Raw genomic sequence first — 5,884 nt, forward strand, 5'->3', positions numbered from 1 at the left:
GGCTATGCAGATAAGAGATCAGAGAAAAAAGTTTGGGTATTCAAATTATGGCAGGAACAAATCATGAACATTCTGTGTATTGTCATAACCAGGCAAAGGCTGCATGGCTTTTTAGGTAACATTCTACTCAATTAATGTTGAACTGAAGTCTGAGATATTTTCCTGTTGATGTGTCCAACAGTTTGCGTAATTTTAGTTCACCCCACAGTGTTTTTGGCTTGTCAGGAAGGCAAATGCATCTATGGAGGAGGTTTCAAGTTTCTGTATTATGTTATGATCACTTCAATCACCATTTTGCACATGAGGCAGGATGCTGTTCTTGGGCAGGTGGCATTCCCTTGCGTCAATCTATATATTTGGACAGGCACAAGCTTTTTGTATGCAAACAATGGAAGACATATGTTGCTGCATAGCCTTCAGAGATTGAAAGTTCTCAAGGTGCTCAAGTGTCGAGTAACATTGGGAAGCTGGAGAGGGAGCAACAAATAATGGAGAAAGGACTCAAAGAACACTAGGTTCTTTTTCCACTTTTATTAAGTCCTATAGGAAGCAAACTGCAGTTGCAACTGACTAGTTTTTAATTCTGTGTCCGAATACTTGCGTACAAGCTGAGAAGAAAACCCAGAGATGAAAACTTTTGTAATGAAGGATAAAAACTGAAAACAAGACTTTCAATGGAAAACTGAATACCAGACTTTCCTCTGGTTTTATCAACCTCCTTCAATGTGACATTAGCCGCAGATTGTGGGCACACCTTAGTCTGTGATACTGCTTGAAGAAAAGTACTTTATTTGAAGAAAAGCTACTTTACCTTGGGTATCCACTATTATTCACCCACCACCTTTGTATACCTTTTCATAGTGCAGTTTTTCATGGTGCTTGAAGCAGCTCTTTATCTTCAAAGTACTTTCAACTTTACCCAGACCTTGAAAGAAAACAAGAAAAGAGGCGCTACCTTAAATAAGATTTGAATGTGCTGGTGAACAGATTTTCTAGCGTTGAAGTGAATCTCCTATTGCATTGGATGCTTACAGGTTTTCGGTCGCTCATCAGGTCGACGTTTTCTCAGTTATCAAAAATCTACGTTTTCTCAGTTATCAAAAATCTTACAAACCATAAACATCAAGAGTTATAGCATTCAAGAAAAACCTTAAGGGATAGAGTTATTGAAGGTCTACTCCTAATGACAGCAAGATGTTTATACCCTACAGAAACAAGAAAGGGTTTGAAGTATGAGCATGCGACTTACAGGTGGACTATGTATCTCAATGGTTGCAAGTTTTTCATAGAGACCGACAACGACTACTTAAATTGGACTACTTTTTCTTGGAACACCAAGAAAAAGTCCCACTTCGAGTGTACTCACAGAAAATGTTGTGTTTGGTTAAGCACTGAGGGAAAAAACAGCGAATGAATTCGCACTTAAGACCAGTTAATCACAATAGGGCTGCGGACTTTATGTGATCCCTGCATGTCCACCCAAGTAAGTAATCCAAAGGTGCTTGAACTCATGAACCTGTCTGTATCTCGTGATGTATTCCTTGTGGGGGAAATCACAACCTCAAAGCTCTGCTTTTGCCCCTCTCTTGAGAACATCAATTCTGTCGGCACCACCTTCACTTTAACTCCTTCTGGTTCCTCGACCTCCGCTTTGTACACACTTGATGCCGCACCTACATTTGTTGCTTCTCGCCTCAGTGTTGCTTCTTTCCTCTCGGATGTCTCATCGAAACCCACCGTAAATGCTGGGTAGTTCAAATTTCTCCCCTCATCTAACCTGCTTTTGTAATTGCTGCTGCATTCCAGCTCCCCCCTCGTGAATATCATCAGCTCTTGCTCTCCCAACCCAAGGCTGCAAAGTAGGTCAACATAGTCTTGCACTGAGATGTCATACACAAGCCCAGGGTCAAGGGCTGCATTTGCATCTACGTGGCCAGCGCCATAGTCAAAAGGAGTGGCAGATGTCCCCTTGTAATCATCCAGAATGGGTTTGCCAAGGCTGTCGAGATTGCGCGCGGTTGTCATAAGAGCTGACTTGATTGATGCTATACTCCAATGTGGGTGTGCTGCTCGCAGCAATGCCACCAAGCCAGTAACATGTGGGCATGCCATTGATGTACCAGATATGATATTGAAGGGTGTCTTGCGCTTATCCAAGGGATCTGGTGTAGGTGGAGCTCCACCCCAAGCTGCCAAAATGCTCACCCCAGGTGCTGTTAGGTCCGGCTTGAGGATGCTTGGCACAAGTGAATTTGGCCCCCTTGATGAAAAACTGGCAACCGCAGGCGCTCTCGGCTTTCCAAACTGAGTCCCATTTATCGAGATTGCCGCTGTTGGTCTCCTATTCCGGCCTACACCCACGTACTTTTGTATTGCAACTCCATCATCCGCGTCCACACTTACACTTGGAAGAAGGAAGCTGGATGACAAGATTGAGTGGCCGCTCTGCTTTTGTTGCACTACAATCTCTGCTACTCCACCTGCTGCTGCTACAACTGCAGCAGCAGAGCGCTGCCGCTCCTGCCGGCTCTGTTGGCAAATCACAATCTTCCCTGCTACATTCTGTGTGTCGACAGCGTCCTCTTCACAAAGACCCATAGATACAAGAGGCAACTGCTCTGATTCGGGCAGTACGCCTGTGTAAAGCGACTGGCCAACATATGTATCACCATTTCCAAGTTTCACCGTGGCCGGAAAGTTGCGGTTGACAGTACTAGCGGCGACGGTGAGAATCCAAGGGGCATTATTTAAAATGGAGCTTGGGCTCGGGCCTGTATTCCCTGCAGCACAACTGACAAGGATGTCATGGCTAAGTGCACCAAATGCACCGATTGCAAGTGGGTCTTCATACAGTGCCACAGAACTGCCTCCCAAGGAGACGGAGATGACGTCAACGCCGTCGGAGATTGCCTCATCCATCCCCGCAAGGAGGTCGGCACCCAAGCACCCGCCCAAGCTTGCCCAACATACTTTATACACTGCAATGCGAGCATCCGGAGCGACGCCTTTCGCAGTACCATTTGCATAGCCGAAAAAGCTTGCATTGGCAACATGTACACCTGCTGTCGTTGATGCAGTGTGTGTACCATGGCCTTGAACATCCCTAGGAGACCTGTATTCCACAATCAAATCACTTGGTTCGGACTCCTGCTCTGACCGCTCGATTGCACTGAGAAAATATTTTGCACCTATGAGTTTCTTGTTACAGAGTGAACTCTTGAAGTCAAATCCATCAACGCAACCACCGTTCCACCGCTCAGGGATTGGGCCCATACCAGCATCGTCGAAGCTTTTGCTCTCAGGCCAAATGCCCGTGTCGAGAAGACCCACGATCACATCTTTACCAAAGGAACCTTTGGGCCACAAGCCAGTGTGGGGGGCCAAGCCGATGAACTCAGGAGTATAGGTTGTTTGCAGCTTGTATAGCTGATCAGGGATGACAGACAAAAAGCCGGGTAGTTTCACAAGTGATGTGGCTTCTTGCTCGGTGAGCCGAGCAGCAAAGCCATGAGAGGCAAACTGATATGTGTAGATGAGGTCAGTTGAATCGTCATCATTTGGGGTTGAAAGCTCAGCCTCACCTTCATTCTGGCTTGTAATCCTTGCTTCCTTTCTGACAGAAGCTAATATGGAAGTATACCAATCCTTCGGACTAACAAACATCGCTGGCATGCCGGAGCGCATCGTCTGGACAATGTAAGTTCTCCTCTGACTCATTTCTGTGCTTAAATTGTGCAAGCTCAAGGCTATGGAACCCATTAGAACAAATTTGAATAGAATAAACCAACATGTAAAGAGCCTCTGGCAAGCCATTAATATGCACCCTAATCTACTATTTGATTAAATCTGAATACTTAGCTGGGGCACTGAGTTGATTAAAATTAATCTACGTACTTAATATTGAAGCTTTGGCCAACCCCCTCGGCTATGTTTCCTGGTGAATGCTGAAATTAAGAATATGATTACTTTAATCAAGTGTACTAATTAAGCTAAGAAGTTACATGCGTCTGCACCTCACCGTTGAGGCATAGATAATCATAAAATTCGCTGTGTGTGTGATGAAGCTAACTGATAGCTGTGATTAAACGCTGAATTACTCCAAGGCGATTAAGCTAACTAAGCATATGAATTAAGCGATTGCTTGACACAAGTAATTGTGGTTAGCTTAACCGGTGATTAAGCTAACTAAGCAAATGCTTCATTACTGATTAAGCGATTGCTTGATATAAGTAAGTGTGATTAAGCTAACTGGCTATAGAGAACCTCCATCCAAATTTGTGGGTGAACTGACGCATTCAGCAAAAGCTGAATGTATTCAGCAAGAGTGATCAAAGAAACAAATTAGAGTGGGATTTAAGTATGCCAGTACAGTGCTGTCCTACTTAAACAAATTAGAGTGGGATTTAAGTATGCCAGTACAGTGCTGTCCTACTTAAAATAGTCAAGTTATGAGAGGATGATTAGCATTGTAGAAGGTAGTAGAGGACTCTATTGCTATTGCTGAGGTGCTACGTGAGTCTGTCGAATGAGCATGAGTTGCTAATTTGCACACCGGTAAATGAGCATAGATAGGAGTGGCTAAATTTGCTGACACTCAAAGTTGCCCTTTTAAGCAATGTAGCGCCGGGCGCCCTTCAGGGTAGTTTACCTGTTCCTTATGTGTGAACGGTCTTGCGGTTCTACCTTCCAAATGGGTACAATACTACAATCCTCTCTCTCTCTCTCTCTCTCTCTCTCTCTCTCACACACACACACACACACACACACACACACACACACACACACAATGAACCCAATTTCTTACTTCTCCGTGCATCTTTTACACATTCACAACATACCTCACACCTCCTCCGTGATTTTTTTTTTTTGGAGAGAGGGGGGGGGGGGGGGGGGGGGGGGGGGGGTGGGGCGCGCGGGCACACTCACAATTGTGAGTGGAGATGTTACATTGACACATCTTTCTCTATTGAACCATGGGTTGTCTTGGTATGCCGAGGATGGAAGACTGGCTACCTATTTTATTAAAAAGAGATTCTTATTAAAAAGCACTAGCTTATGATATGGCTGCCCTATTTTTTGTTGAGGCAGGGAGAGGTGTGTGACAAAGCTTTACTTGCATTCTACGTGGGCACACAATTAACGATTTCTTTAGTACAAGACCTCTTTTGTGACTTTACTTGCATTGTAAGTGGGCACACAATAAAAAATGCTATAGTACAAGGCTTTGTCACACACCTCTCCTTGCCTCACATGGACATGTGGATGCAACCCACAAAAAGCGGTTGCCCGTCTTACATCTTGGACATACCAAGACAACCCATGGTTCAAAAGAGAAATTGTGAAAATGCTATCCGTCAATGAGGAAAAGTTTGCATTGTGCAATGTAGTAGGATTGTTTAAGATTGGTTGCATGGAGCTTTGAGTGGTTTCATGTTACTAATCACCAAGTGTCATTCCAAATTAGTGTCTGGGTCAATTCAGGCTCCTTGACCTACATTATAACAATTGATGTTTGAGGATGCGATGAACTAGGTGATGGATCACAATGGCCTGTTAAAGATTAGAGGTGCAAGATAAGAGTTAAAAACTAATCGCAAAATCTACCATTGGGTCCTCTTTGTCTTGCCAAAAAGTAGTGAATAAAGATGTGTAATCTTATTGTGCTCTCCCCTATCAAAAAGTATGGACAACTGTCAAATACTCCATTAATACTAGCTCACAAATTTAAAGAAAATGATACATGAAATCTAAGAAACATCTTAAGGAATGCTCTTGCAAACTTATAAAATGTTAACCAAAGTATTCATAGAAATTATAATCCCTCACTTTTATACACAACCTCAATAGTAACTACACTCATGAAAAGCACCCACGCAAAATAGTA

The 5,884-nt window shown here is 43.7% G+C and overlaps 1 pseudogene; it reads right to left on the reverse strand.

Annotated features, from left to right (window-relative positions):
- Positions 1-1,118: 1,118 nt before the first annotated feature.
- Positions 1,119-4,605, reverse strand: LOC147417327 (subtilisin-like protease SBT1.7 pseudogene; annotated as a pseudogene).
- Positions 4,606-5,884: the final 1,279 nt, after the last annotated feature.

The sequence above is a fragment of the Adiantum capillus-veneris genome, unplaced genomic scaffold (genome assembly GCF_014529385.1).
Source record: "Adiantum capillus-veneris isolate H3 unplaced genomic scaffold, ASM1452938v2 Hic_scaffold_276, whole genome shotgun sequence".
Classification (NCBI taxonomy): Eukaryota; Viridiplantae; Streptophyta; class Polypodiopsida; order Polypodiales; family Pteridaceae; genus Adiantum; species Adiantum capillus-veneris.